The sequence below is a fragment of the Physella acuta genome, unplaced genomic scaffold (genome assembly GCF_028476545.2).
Source record: "Physella acuta isolate Inbredline_101_S28 unplaced genomic scaffold, ASM2847654v3 ptg000128l, whole genome shotgun sequence".
Taxonomy (NCBI): domain Eukaryota; kingdom Metazoa; phylum Mollusca; class Gastropoda; family Physidae; genus Physella; species Physella acuta.
Window position 1 is genome coordinate 23,296 of NW_026731647.1, and position 13,366 is coordinate 36,661.

The 13,366-nt window shown below is 36.8% G+C and overlaps 10 non-coding genes across 10 annotated transcripts; all 10 read left to right on the forward strand.

Annotated features, from left to right (window-relative positions):
• The first annotated feature begins 917 nt into the window (after positions 1 to 917).
• Positions 918 to 1,110, forward strand: LOC131935008 (U2 spliceosomal RNA). Its single transcript, XR_009385872.1, has one exon. It is a non-coding gene; the product is annotated as a U2 spliceosomal RNA (small nuclear RNA).
• A 1,098-nt stretch (positions 1,111 to 2,208) lies between these two features.
• On the forward strand, positions 2,209 to 2,401 carry LOC131935009 (U2 spliceosomal RNA). The gene has a single exon (XR_009385873.1). It is a non-coding gene; the product is annotated as a U2 spliceosomal RNA (small nuclear RNA).
• Positions 2,402 to 3,500: 1,099 nt separating this feature from the next.
• On the forward strand, positions 3,501 to 3,693 carry LOC131935010 (U2 spliceosomal RNA). Its single transcript, XR_009385874.1, has one exon. It is a non-coding gene; the product is annotated as a U2 spliceosomal RNA (small nuclear RNA).
• Positions 3,694 to 4,791: 1,098 nt separating this feature from the next.
• LOC131935011 (U2 spliceosomal RNA) lies at positions 4,792 to 4,984 on the forward strand. Its single transcript, XR_009385875.1, has one exon. It is a non-coding gene; the product is annotated as a U2 spliceosomal RNA (small nuclear RNA).
• A 1,098-nt stretch (positions 4,985 to 6,082) lies between these two features.
• LOC131935012 (U2 spliceosomal RNA) lies at positions 6,083 to 6,275 on the forward strand. Its single transcript, XR_009385876.1, has one exon. It is a non-coding gene; the product is annotated as a U2 spliceosomal RNA (small nuclear RNA).
• A 1,099-nt stretch (positions 6,276 to 7,374) lies between these two features.
• Positions 7,375 to 7,567, forward strand: LOC131935013 (U2 spliceosomal RNA). The gene has a single exon (XR_009385877.1). It is a non-coding gene; the product is annotated as a U2 spliceosomal RNA (small nuclear RNA).
• Positions 7,568 to 8,665: 1,098 nt separating this feature from the next.
• On the forward strand, positions 8,666 to 8,858 carry LOC131935014 (U2 spliceosomal RNA). The gene has a single exon (XR_009385878.1). It is a non-coding gene; the product is annotated as a U2 spliceosomal RNA (small nuclear RNA).
• Positions 8,859 to 9,957: 1,099 nt separating this feature from the next.
• LOC131935015 (U2 spliceosomal RNA) lies at positions 9,958 to 10,150 on the forward strand. Its single transcript, XR_009385879.1, has one exon. It is a non-coding gene; the product is annotated as a U2 spliceosomal RNA (small nuclear RNA).
• Positions 10,151 to 11,248: 1,098 nt separating this feature from the next.
• On the forward strand, positions 11,249 to 11,441 carry LOC131935016 (U2 spliceosomal RNA). The gene has a single exon (XR_009385880.1). It is a non-coding gene; the product is annotated as a U2 spliceosomal RNA (small nuclear RNA).
• A 1,099-nt stretch (positions 11,442 to 12,540) lies between these two features.
• LOC131935017 (U2 spliceosomal RNA) lies at positions 12,541 to 12,733 on the forward strand. Its single transcript, XR_009385881.1, has one exon. It is a non-coding gene; the product is annotated as a U2 spliceosomal RNA (small nuclear RNA).
• Positions 12,734 to 13,366: the final 633 nt, after the last annotated feature.

Sequence of the window (13,366 nt, forward strand, 5' to 3'; positions counted from 1 at the left end):
CAGATATTTTTTTTTATATTTAAAATTTCTCTCCGCTCCTCTCCTTCGTTGTTTACTAATCTAAATTATGTTTTAAAAATCATTTGTCATGGCCAGTATGTGTCAAAATATCACACTTCTGTCCACACAGGACCAGTATTAATTTCACTTTAATATAAAGAAAATAGAAATTTAAATGTAAATTTTTAAAAGTTATTTCAATTTAAAAAAACAAAAATTCATTTTTATTTTTAAACTGACGTACATTGTTACGTACATTGTTTAATGTATTCTTTCCTTCAACGATTTGCATATATCTTGATCCTAATTGATTTCAAAATGTTAAATGAAACATTACAATCAGCAGAATATTAATAACAATGATCCGTTTAAGAAAAAAAAATATAAATAAAAAAAAAAAAAAAAAAAAATCTAAATTTACAAATTTAAATTTTGTGGTTTTGTTCCGCATCTTTTCTCCTGCCGACCTCACGTCACCTTTTTGTATTCTTTTTCTTTCTCAGTCTCTTCCTATACCTTTTTAACGTTGGCTTGTTCCACAGCGCTAGTCGCCTTGCGCCGCCCGCCAAAGACGTAAAACAACAGGGCGTTGATCGATTCGATATACATCAAGGCGGCGCGGGCGTCAAGGGAAGCCACTATTACGACGTTAAGGTAAGGCGCTATATTTTTTTCCTTGTTTGAGTTTTAGAAATTCATAATGTTACTTGTTTCATTGATTTCGTTAACATTCGCCTTTCCGCTTTGGCAGATTGTAAAACGCCCACCGCCTAACGGCCGTACGTCGCATGGGCGGCGATTTCTGCAATAAGGAATATTTTCGGTGTGCGGAATCGGATGAATATTTACGGAATCATTTCAGAGGAGCGGATAGGAAATTTTCCGGAATATGAGGCGTCGGTAGTCCAGTGACCGTTATCGCTTCTCGGCCTTTTGGCTAAGATCAAAGTGTAGTATCTGTTCTTATCAGCTTAATATCTGATACGTGGCTCATTGAGTCACTACGATATTAAACTGATTTTTGGTACTCGGCGGGATGCCCGGGGCTTGCTCCGCTCTCGCCACGGGTCGGCCCGGTATTGCAGTTCTTCCGGGAATGGCCCATTCAATTTCAATAATGTACGATTGGTCTCTCTCTCTCAATAAAAACAGCTCACTGCTGGTCAGTCAGAGTGATATGGTATTTATTCTATACCAGTCACTGTTTGCTTAAAATGTTAATCGTTTGAGCTGACCAGCACATTTTTTCTTTATTTGACGGTTCTCAAACGAACGGCAGCCGGTATAAAAACAGATATTTTTTTTTATATTTAAAATTTCTCTCCGCTCCTCTCCTTCGTTGTTTACTAATCTAAATTATGTTTTAAAAATCATTTGTCATGGCCAGTATGTGTCAAAATATCACACTTCTGTCCACACAGGACCAGTATTAATTTCACTTTAATATAAAGAAAATAGAAATTTAAATGTAAATTTTTAAAAGTTATTTCAATTTAAAAAAACAAAAATTCATTTTTATTTTTAAACTGACGTACATTGTTACGTACATTGTTTAATGTATTCTTTCCTTCAACGATTTGCATATATCTTGATCCTAATTGATTTCAAAATGTTAAATGAAACATTACAATCAGCAGAATATTAATAACAATGATCCGTTTAAGAAAAAAAAATATAAATAAAAAAAAAAAAAAAAAAAAATCTAAATTTACAAATTTAAATTTTGTGGTTTTGTTCCGCATCTTTTCTCCTGCCGACCTCACGTCACCTTTTTGTATTCTTTTTCTTTCTCAGTCTCTTCCTATACCTTTTTAACGTTGGCTTGTTCCACAGCGCTAGTCGCCTTGCGCCGCCCGCCAAAGACGTAAAACAACAGGGCGTTGATCGATTCGATATACATCAAGGCGGCGCGGGCGTCAAGGGAAGCCACTATTACGACGTTAAGGTAAGGCGCTATATTTTTTTCCTTGTTTGAGTTTTAGAAATTCATAATGTTACTTGTTTCATTGATTTCGTTAACATTCGCCTTTCCGCTTTGGCAGATTGTAAAACGCCCACCGCCTAACGGCCGTACGTCGCATGGGCGGCGATTTCTGCAATAAGGAATATTTTCGGTGTGCGGAATCGGATGAATATTTACGGAATCATTTCAGAGGAGCGGATAGGAAATTTTCCGGAATATGAGGCGTCGGTAGTCCAGTGACCGTTATCGCTTCTCGGCCTTTTGGCTAAGATCAAAGTGTAGTATCTGTTCTTATCAGCTTAATATCTGATACGTGGCTCATTGAGTCACTACGATATTAAACTGATTTTTGGTACTCGGCGGGATGCCCGGGGCTTGCTCCGCTCTCGCCACGGGTCGGCCCGGTATTGCAGTTCTTCCGGGAATGGCCCATTCAATTTCAATAATGTACGATTGGTCTCTCTCTCTCAATAAAAACAGCTCACTGCTGGTCAGTCAGAGTGATATGGTATTTATTCTATACCAGTCACTGTTTGCTTAAAATGTTAATCGTTTGAGCTGACCAGCACATTTTTTCTTTATTTGACGGTTCTCAAACGAACGGCAGCCGGTATAAAAACAGATATTTTTTTTTATATTTAAAATTTCTCTCCGCTCCTCTCCTTCGTTGTTTACTAATCTAAATTATGTTTTAAAAATCATTTGTCATGGCCAGTATGTGTCAAAATATCACACTTCTGTCCACACAGGACCAGTATTAATTTCACTTTAATATAAAGAAAATAGAAATTTAAATGTAAATTTTTAAAAGTTATTTCAATTTAAAAAAACAAAAATTCATTTTTATTTTTAAACTGACGTACATTGTTACGTACATTGTTTAATGTATTCTTTCCTTCAACGATTTGCATATATCTTGATCCTAATTGATTTCAAAATGTTAAATGAAACATTACAATCAGCAGAATATTAATAACAATGATCCGTTTAAGAAAAAAAAATATAAATAAAAAAAAAAAAAAAAAAAAAATCTAAATTTACAAATTTAAATTTTGTGGTTTTGTTCCGCATCTTTTCTCCTGCCGACCTCACGTCACCTTTTTGTATTCTTTTTCTTTCTCAGTCTCTTCCTATACCTTTTTAACGTTGGCTTGTTCCACAGCGCTAGTCGCCTTGCGCCGCCCGCCAAAGACGTAAAACAACAGGGCGTTGATCGATTCGATATACATCAAGGCGGCGCGGGCGTCAAGGGAAGCCACTATTACGACGTTAAGGTAAGGCGCTATATTTTTTTCCTTGTTTGAGTTTTAGAAATTCATAATGTTACTTGTTTCATTGATTTCGTTAACATTCGCCTTTCCGCTTTGGCAGATTGTAAAACGCCCACCGCCTAACGGCCGTACGTCGCATGGGCGGCGATTTCTGCAATAAGGAATATTTTCGGTGTGCGGAATCGGATGAATATTTACGGAATCATTTCAGAGGAGCGGATAGGAAATTTTCCGGAATATGAGGCGTCGGTAGTCCAGTGACCGTTATCGCTTCTCGGCCTTTTGGCTAAGATCAAAGTGTAGTATCTGTTCTTATCAGCTTAATATCTGATACGTGGCTCATTGAGTCACTACGATATTAAACTGATTTTTGGTACTCGGCGGGATGCCCGGGGCTTGCTCCGCTCTCGCCACGGGTCGGCCCGGTATTGCAGTTCTTCCGGGAATGGCCCATTCAATTTCAATAATGTACGATTGGTCTCTCTCTCTCAATAAAAACAGCTCACTGCTGGTCAGTCAGAGTGATATGGTATTTATTCTATACCAGTCACTGTTTGCTTAAAATGTTAATCGTTTGAGCTGACCAGCACATTTTTTCTTTATTTGACGGTTCTCAAACGAACGGCAGCCGGTATAAAAACAGATATTTTTTTTTATATTTAAAATTTCTCTCCGCTCCTCTCCTTCGTTGTTTACTAATCTAAATTATGTTTTAAAAATCATTTGTCATGGCCAGTATGTGTCAAAATATCACACTTCTGTCCACACAGGACCAGTATTAATTTCACTTTAATATAAAGAAAATAGAAATTTAAATGTAAATTTTTAAAAGTTATTTCAATTTAAAAAAACAAAAATTCATTTTTATTTTTAAACTGACGTACATTGTTACGTACATTGTTTAATGTATTCTTTCCTTCAACGATTTGCATATATCTTGATCCTAATTGATTTCAAAATGTTAAATGAAACATTACAATCAGCAGAATATTAATAACAATGATCCGTTTAAGAAAAAAAAATATAAATAAAAAAAAAAAAAAAAAAAAATCTAAATTTACAAATTTAAATTTTGTGGTTTTGTTCCGCATCTTTTCTCCTGCCGACCTCACGTCACCTTTTTGTATTCTTTTTCTTTCTCAGTCTCTTCCTATACCTTTTTAACGTTGGCTTGTTCCACAGCGCTAGTCGCCTTGCGCCGCCCGCCAAAGACGTAAAACAACAGGGCGTTGATCGATTCGATATACATCAAGGCGGCGCGGGCGTCAAGGGAAGCCACTATTACGACGTTAAGGTAAGGCGCTATATTTTTTTCCTTGTTTGAGTTTTAGAAATTCATAATGTTACTTGTTTCATTGATTTCGTTAACATTCGCCTTTCCGCTTTGGCAGATTGTAAAACGCCCACCGCCTAACGGCCGTACGTCGCATGGGCGGCGATTTCTGCAATAAGGAATATTTTCGGTGTGCGGAATCGGATGAATATTTACGGAATCATTTCAGAGGAGCGGATAGGAAATTTTCCGGAATATGAGGCGTCGGTAGTCCAGTGACCGTTATCGCTTCTCGGCCTTTTGGCTAAGATCAAAGTGTAGTATCTGTTCTTATCAGCTTAATATCTGATACGTGGCTCATTGAGTCACTACGATATTAAACTGATTTTTGGTACTCGGCGGGATGCCCGGGGCTTGCTCCGCTCTCGCCACGGGTCGGCCCGGTATTGCAGTTCTTCCGGGAATGGCCCATTCAATTTCAATAATGTACGATTGGTCTCTCTCTCTCAATAAAAACAGCTCACTGCTGGTCAGTCAGAGTGATATGGTATTTATTCTATACCAGTCACTGTTTGCTTAAAATGTTAATCGTTTGAGCTGACCAGCACATTTTTTCTTTATTTGACGGTTCTCAAACGAACGGCAGCCGGTATAAAAACAGATATTTTTTTTTATATTTAAAATTTCTCTCCGCTCCTCTCCTTCGTTGTTTACTAATCTAAATTATGTTTTAAAAATCATTTGTCATGGCCAGTATGTGTCAAAATATCACACTTCTGTCCACACAGGACCAGTATTAATTTCACTTTAATATAAAGAAAATAGAAATTTAAATGTAAATTTTTAAAAGTTATTTCAATTTAAAAAAACAAAAATTCATTTTTATTTTTAAACTGACGTACATTGTTACGTACATTGTTTAATGTATTCTTTCCTTCAACGATTTGCATATATCTTGATCCTAATTGATTTCAAAATGTTAAATGAAACATTACAATCAGCAGAATATTAATAACAATGATCCGTTTAAGAAAAAAAAATATAAATAAAAAAAAAAAAAAAAAAAAATCTAAATTTACAAATTTAAATTTTGTGGTTTTGTTCCGCATCTTTTCTCCTGCCGACCTCACGTCACCTTTTTGTATTCTTTTTCTTTCTCAGTCTCTTCCTATACCTTTTTAACGTTGGCTTGTTCCACAGCGCTAGTCGCCTTGCGCCGCCCGCCAAAGACGTAAAACAACAGGGCGTTGATCGATTCGATATACATCAAGGCGGCGCGGGCGTCAAGGGAAGCCACTATTACGACGTTAAGGTAAGGCGCTATATTTTTTTCCTTGTTTGAGTTTTAGAAATTCATAATGTTACTTGTTTCATTGATTTCGTTAACATTCGCCTTTCCGCTTTGGCAGATTGTAAAACGCCCACCGCCTAACGGCCGTACGTCGCATGGGCGGCGATTTCTGCAATAAGGAATATTTTCGGTGTGCGGAATCGGATGAATATTTACGGAATCATTTCAGAGGAGCGGATAGGAAATTTTCCGGAATATGAGGCGTCGGTAGTCCAGTGACCGTTATCGCTTCTCGGCCTTTTGGCTAAGATCAAAGTGTAGTATCTGTTCTTATCAGCTTAATATCTGATACGTGGCTCATTGAGTCACTACGATATTAAACTGATTTTTGGTACTCGGCGGGATGCCCGGGGCTTGCTCCGCTCTCGCCACGGGTCGGCCCGGTATTGCAGTTCTTCCGGGAATGGCCCATTCAATTTCAATAATGTACGATTGGTCTCTCTCTCTCAATAAAAACAGCTCACTGCTGGTCAGTCAGAGTGATATGGTATTTATTCTATACCAGTCACTGTTTGCTTAAAATGTTAATCGTTTGAGCTGACCAGCACATTTTTTCTTTATTTGACGGTTCTCAAACGAACGGCAGCCGGTATAAAAACAGATATTTTTTTTTATATTTAAAATTTCTCTCCGCTCCTCTCCTTCGTTGTTTACTAATCTAAATTATGTTTTAAAAATCATTTGTCATGGCCAGTATGTGTCAAAATATCACACTTCTGTCCACACAGGACCAGTATTAATTTCACTTTAATATAAAGAAAATAGAAATTTAAATGTAAATTTTTAAAAGTTATTTCAATTTAAAAAAACAAAAATTCATTTTTATTTTTAAACTGACGTACATTGTTACGTACATTGTTTAATGTATTCTTTCCTTCAACGATTTGCATATATCTTGATCCTAATTGATTTCAAAATGTTAAATGAAACATTACAATCAGCAGAATATTAATAACAATGATCCGTTTAAGAAAAAAAAATATAAATAAAAAAAAAAAAAAAAAAAAAATCTAAATTTACAAATTTAAATTTTGTGGTTTTGTTCCGCATCTTTTCTCCTGCCGACCTCACGTCACCTTTTTGTATTCTTTTTCTTTCTCAGTCTCTTCCTATACCTTTTTAACGTTGGCTTGTTCCACAGCGCTAGTCGCCTTGCGCCGCCCGCCAAAGACGTAAAACAACAGGGCGTTGATCGATTCGATATACATCAAGGCGGCGCGGGCGTCAAGGGAAGCCACTATTACGACGTTAAGGTAAGGCGCTATATTTTTTTCCTTGTTTGAGTTTTAGAAATTCATAATGTTACTTGTTTCATTGATTTCGTTAACATTCGCCTTTCCGCTTTGGCAGATTGTAAAACGCCCACCGCCTAACGGCCGTACGTCGCATGGGCGGCGATTTCTGCAATAAGGAATATTTTCGGTGTGCGGAATCGGATGAATATTTACGGAATCATTTCAGAGGAGCGGATAGGAAATTTTCCGGAATATGAGGCGTCGGTAGTCCAGTGACCGTTATCGCTTCTCGGCCTTTTGGCTAAGATCAAAGTGTAGTATCTGTTCTTATCAGCTTAATATCTGATACGTGGCTCATTGAGTCACTACGATATTAAACTGATTTTTGGTACTCGGCGGGATGCCCGGGGCTTGCTCCGCTCTCGCCACGGGTCGGCCCGGTATTGCAGTTCTTCCGGGAATGGCCCATTCAATTTCAATAATGTACGATTGGTCTCTCTCTCTCAATAAAAACAGCTCACTGCTGGTCAGTCAGAGTGATATGGTATTTATTCTATACCAGTCACTGTTTGCTTAAAATGTTAATCGTTTGAGCTGACCAGCACATTTTTTCTTTATTTGACGGTTCTCAAACGAACGGCAGCCGGTATAAAAACAGATATTTTTTTTTATATTTAAAATTTCTCTCCGCTCCTCTCCTTCGTTGTTTACTAATCTAAATTATGTTTTAAAAATCATTTGTCATGGCCAGTATGTGTCAAAATATCACACTTCTGTCCACACAGGACCAGTATTAATTTCACTTTAATATAAAGAAAATAGAAATTTAAATGTAAATTTTTAAAAGTTATTTCAATTTAAAAAAACAAAAATTCATTTTTATTTTTAAACTGACGTACATTGTTACGTACATTGTTTAATGTATTCTTTCCTTCAACGATTTGCATATATCTTGATCCTAATTGATTTCAAAATGTTAAATGAAACATTACAATCAGCAGAATATTAATAACAATGATCCGTTTAAGAAAAAAAAATATAAATAAAAAAAAAAAAAAAAAAAAATCTAAATTTACAAATTTAAATTTTGTGGTTTTGTTCCGCATCTTTTCTCCTGCCGACCTCACGTCACCTTTTTGTATTCTTTTTCTTTCTCAGTCTCTTCCTATACCTTTTTAACGTTGGCTTGTTCCACAGCGCTAGTCGCCTTGCGCCGCCCGCCAAAGACGTAAAACAACAGGGCGTTGATCGATTCGATATACATCAAGGCGGCGCGGGCGTCAAGGGAAGCCACTATTACGACGTTAAGGTAAGGCGCTATATTTTTTTCCTTGTTTGAGTTTTAGAAATTCATAATGTTACTTGTTTCATTGATTTCGTTAACATTCGCCTTTCCGCTTTGGCAGATTGTAAAACGCCCACCGCCTAACGGCCGTACGTCGCATGGGCGGCGATTTCTGCAATAAGGAATATTTTCGGTGTGCGGAATCGGATGAATATTTACGGAATCATTTCAGAGGAGCGGATAGGAAATTTTCCGGAATATGAGGCGTCGGTAGTCCAGTGACCGTTATCGCTTCTCGGCCTTTTGGCTAAGATCAAAGTGTAGTATCTGTTCTTATCAGCTTAATATCTGATACGTGGCTCATTGAGTCACTACGATATTAAACTGATTTTTGGTACTCGGCGGGATGCCCGGGGCTTGCTCCGCTCTCGCCACGGGTCGGCCCGGTATTGCAGTTCTTCCGGGAATGGCCCATTCAATTTCAATAATGTACGATTGGTCTCTCTCTCTCAATAAAAACAGCTCACTGCTGGTCAGTCAGAGTGATATGGTATTTATTCTATACCAGTCACTGTTTGCTTAAAATGTTAATCGTTTGAGCTGACCAGCACATTTTTTCTTTATTTGACGGTTCTCAAACGAACGGCAGCCGGTATAAAAACAGATATTTTTTTTTATATTTAAAATTTCTCTCCGCTCCTCTCCTTCGTTGTTTACTAATCTAAATTATGTTTTAAAAATCATTTGTCATGGCCAGTATGTGTCAAAATATCACACTTCTGTCCACACAGGACCAGTATTAATTTCACTTTAATATAAAGAAAATAGAAATTTAAATGTAAATTTTTAAAAGTTATTTCAATTTAAAAAAACAAAAATTCATTTTTATTTTTAAACTGACGTACATTGTTACGTACATTGTTTAATGTATTCTTTCCTTCAACGATTTGCATATATCTTGATCCTAATTGATTTCAAAATGTTAAATGAAACATTACAATCAGCAGAATATTAATAACAATGATCCGTTTAAGAAAAAAAAATATAAATAAAAAAAAAAAAAAAAAAAAAATCTAAATTTACAAATTTAAATTTTGTGGTTTTGTTCCGCATCTTTTCTCCTGCCGACCTCACGTCACCTTTTTGTATTCTTTTTCTTTCTCAGTCTCTTCCTATACCTTTTTAACGTTGGCTTGTTCCACAGCGCTAGTCGCCTTGCGCCGCCCGCCAAAGACGTAAAACAACAGGGCGTTGATCGATTCGATATACATCAAGGCGGCGCGGGCGTCAAGGGAAGCCACTATTACGACGTTAAGGTAAGGCGCTATATTTTTTTCCTTGTTTGAGTTTTAGAAATTCATAATGTTACTTGTTTCATTGATTTCGTTAACATTCGCCTTTCCGCTTTGGCAGATTGTAAAACGCCCACCGCCTAACGGCCGTACGTCGCATGGGCGGCGATTTCTGCAATAAGGAATATTTTCGGTGTGCGGAATCGGATGAATATTTACGGAATCATTTCAGAGGAGCGGATAGGAAATTTTCCGGAATATGAGGCGTCGGTAGTCCAGTGACCGTTATCGCTTCTCGGCCTTTTGGCTAAGATCAAAGTGTAGTATCTGTTCTTATCAGCTTAATATCTGATACGTGGCTCATTGAGTCACTACGATATTAAACTGATTTTTGGTACTCGGCGGGATGCCCGGGGCTTGCTCCGCTCTCGCCACGGGTCGGCCCGGTATTGCAGTTCTTCCGGGAATGGCCCATTCAATTTCAATAATGTACGATTGGTCTCTCTCTCTCAATAAAAACAGCTCACTGCTGGTCAGTCAGAGTGATATGGTATTTATTCTATACCAGTCACTGTTTGCTTAAAATGTTAATCGTTTGAGCTGACCAGCACATTTTTTCTTTATTTGACGGTTCTCAAACGAACGGCAGCCGGTATAAAAACAGATATTTTTTTTTATATTTAAAATTTCTCTCCGCTCCTCTCCTTCGTTGTTTACTAATCTAAATTATGTTTTAAAAATCATTTGTCATGGCCAGTATGTGTCAAAATATCACACTTCTGTCCACACAGGACCAGTATTAATTTCACTTTAATATAAAGAAAATAGAAATTTAAATGTAAATTTTTAAAAGTTATTTCAATTTAAAAAAACAAAAATTCATTTTTATTTTTAAACTGACGTACATTGTTACGTACATTGTTTAATGTATTCTTTCCTTCAACGATTTGCATATATCTTGATCCTAATTGATTTCAAAATGTTAAATGAAACATTACAATCAGCAGAATATTAATAACAATGATCCGTTTAAGAAAAAAAAATATAAATAAAAAAAAAAAAAAAAAAAAATCTAAATTTACAAATTTAAATTTTGTGGTTTTGTTCCGCATCTTTTCTCCTGCCGACCTCACGTCACCTTTTTGTATTCTTTTTCTTTCTCAGTCTCTTCCTATACCTTTTTAACGTTGGCTTGTTCCACAGCGCTAGTCGCCTTGCGCCGCCCGCCAAAGACGTAAAACAACAGGGCGTTGATCGATTCGATATACATCAAGGCGGCGCGGGCGTCAAGGGAAGCCACTATTACGACGTTAAGGTAAGGCGCTATATTTTTTTCCTTGTTTGAGTTTTAGAAATTCATAATGTTACTTGTTTCATTGATTTCGTTAACATTCGCCTTTCCGCTTTGGCAGATTGTAAAACGCCCACCGCCTAACGGCCGTACGTCGCATGGGCGGCGATTTCTGCAATAAGGAATATTTTCGGTGTGCGGAATCGGATGAATATTTACGGAATCATTTCAGAGGAGCGGATAGGAAATTTTCCGGAATATGAGGCGTCGGTAGTCCAGTGACCGTTATCGCTTCTCGGCCTTTTGGCTAAGATCAAAGTGTAGTATCTGTTCTTATCAGCTTAATATCTGATACGTGGCTCATTGAGTCACTACGATATTAAACTGATTTTTGGTACTCGGCGGGATGCCCGGGGCTTGCTCCGCTCTCGCCACGGGTCGGCCCGGTATTGCAGTTCTTCCGGGAATGGCCCATTCAATTTCAATAATGTACGATTGGTCTCTCTCTCTCAATAAAAACAGCTCACTGCTGGTCAGTCAGAGTGATATGGTATTTATTCTATACCAGTCACTGTTTGCTTAAAATGTTAATCGTTTGAGCTGACCAGCACATTTTTTCTTTATTTGACGGTTCTCAAACGAACGGCAGCCGGTATAAAAACAGATATTTTTTTTTATATTTAAAATTTCTCTCCGCTCCTCTCCTTCGTTGTTTACTAATCTAAATTATGTTTTAAAAATCATTTGTCATGGCCAGTATGTGTCAAAATATCACACTTCTGTCCACACAGGACCAGTATTAATTTCACTTTAATATAAAGAAAATAGAAATTTAAATGTAAATTTTTAAAAGTTATTTCAATTTAAAAAAACAAAAATTCATTTTTATTTTTAAACTGACGTACATTGTTACGTACATTGTTTAATGTATTCTTTCCTTCAACGATTTGCATATATCTTGATCCTAATTGATTTCAAAATGTTAAATGAAACATTACAATCAGCAGAATATTAATAACAATGATCCGTTTAAGAAAAAAAAATATAAATAAAAAAAAAAAAAAAAAAAAAATCTAAATTTACAAATTTAAATTTTGTGGTTTTGTTCCGCATCTTTTCTCCTGCCGACCTCACGTCACCTTTTTGTATTCTTTTTCTTTCTCAGTCTCTTCCTATACCTTTTTAACGTTGGCTTGTTCCACAGCGCTAGTCGCCTTGCGCCGCCCGCCAAAGACGTAAAACAACAGGGCGTTGATCGATTCGATATACATCAAGGCGGCGCGGGCGTCAAGGGAAGCCACTATTACGACGTTAAGGTAAGGCGCTATATTTTTTTCCTTGTTTGAGTTTTAGAAATTCATAATGTTACTTGTTTCATTGATTTCGTTAACATTCGCCTTTCCGCTTTGGCAGATTGTAAAACGCCCACCGCCTAACGGCCGTACGTCGCATGGGCGGCGATTTCTGCAATAAGGAATATTTTCGGTGTGCGGAATCGGATGAATATTTACGGAATCATTTCAGAGGAGCGGATAGGAAATTTTCCGGAATATGAGGCGTCGGTAGTCCAGTGACCGTTATCGCTTCTCGGCCTTTTGGCTAAGATCAAAGTGTAGTATCTGTTCTTATCAGCTTAATATCTGATACGTGGCTCATTGAGTCACTACGATATTAAACTGATTTTTGGTACTCGGCGGGATGCCCGGGGCTTGCTCCGCTCTCGCCACGGGTCGGCCCGGTATTGCAGTTCTTCCGGGAATGGCCCATTCAATTTCAATAATGTACGATTGGTCTCTCTCTCTCAATAAAAACAGCTCACTGCTGGTCAGTCAGAGTGATATGGTATTTATTCTATACCAGTCACTGTTTGCTTAAAATGTTAATCGTTTGAGCTGACCAGCACATTTTTTCTTTATTTGACGGTTCTCAAACGAACGGCAGCCGGTATAAAAACAGATATTTTTTTTTATATTTAAAATTTCTCTCCGCTCCTCTCCTTCGTTGTTTACTAATCTAAATTATGTTTTAAAAATCATTTGTCATGGCCAGTATGTGTCAAAATATCACACTTCTGTCCACACAGGACCAGTATTAATTTCACTTTAATATAAAGAAAATAGAATTTAAATGTAAATTTTTAAAAGTTATTTCAATTTAAAAAAACAAAAATTCATTTTTATTTTTAAACTGACGTACATTGTTACGTACATTGTTTAATGTATTCTTTCCTTCAACGATTTGCATATATCTTGATCCTAATTGATTTCAAAATGTTAAATGAAACATTACAATCAGCAGAATATTAATAACAATGATCCGTTTAAGAAAAAAAAATATAAATAAAAAAAAAAAAAAAAAAAAATCTAAATTTACAAATTTAAATTTTGTGGTTTTGTTCCGCATCT